General features: G+C 30.8%; 1 protein-coding gene across 1 annotated transcript in view; it reads left to right on the top strand.

Annotated features, from left to right (window-relative positions):
- Window positions 1-458, top strand: part of LOC119593657 (asparagine-rich zinc finger protein AZF1-like) — a 3,145-nt gene that overhangs the window by 1,627 nt on the left and 1,060 nt on the right. The window lies entirely within an intron of this gene.

Raw genomic sequence — 458 nt, 5'->3', positions numbered from 1 at the left:
GTCAAACTTTTACTTATATGTAAATTACATTACATATTCATTGGGATAAGAACAATCATGAAATTGATGGCAAAATTTTCCTCATGTTCCAAGTCTCAGCATTGATCAAAAAATACATCAACATTCATAGAACAAGAAATCAACATTCATAGAACAAGAAAAAATGATACCAACTGCCTTAAAAGGTGAGGAAGGGCACACCACAAAATGAATTGTAGACACTAAGAAAAAGTTATAATAACATGTAAATTATAAACTGTATTTCGAGTTTCATTGTTACACTGTGATTTTATAGTGAGATTGCACTATAAAAGAAGTCAGAATTTTTGGGCCGGAATCTAATGTCGGCCAATAATAAATTCGGAGGAGAGGTTTATTTCTGTCTGGAAAGGAAATCATATAACATTTCTTACAACATATGTATTCTGAACTTATATTTCAAACAGTCAAATGGTAGG

The sequence above is a fragment of the Penaeus monodon genome, chromosome 32 (assembly GCF_015228065.2).
Source record: "Penaeus monodon isolate SGIC_2016 chromosome 32, NSTDA_Pmon_1, whole genome shotgun sequence".
NCBI classification, from domain to species: Eukaryota; Metazoa; Arthropoda; class Malacostraca; order Decapoda; family Penaeidae; genus Penaeus; species Penaeus monodon.
This window is presented reverse-complemented; position numbering and strand designations above follow the sequence as displayed.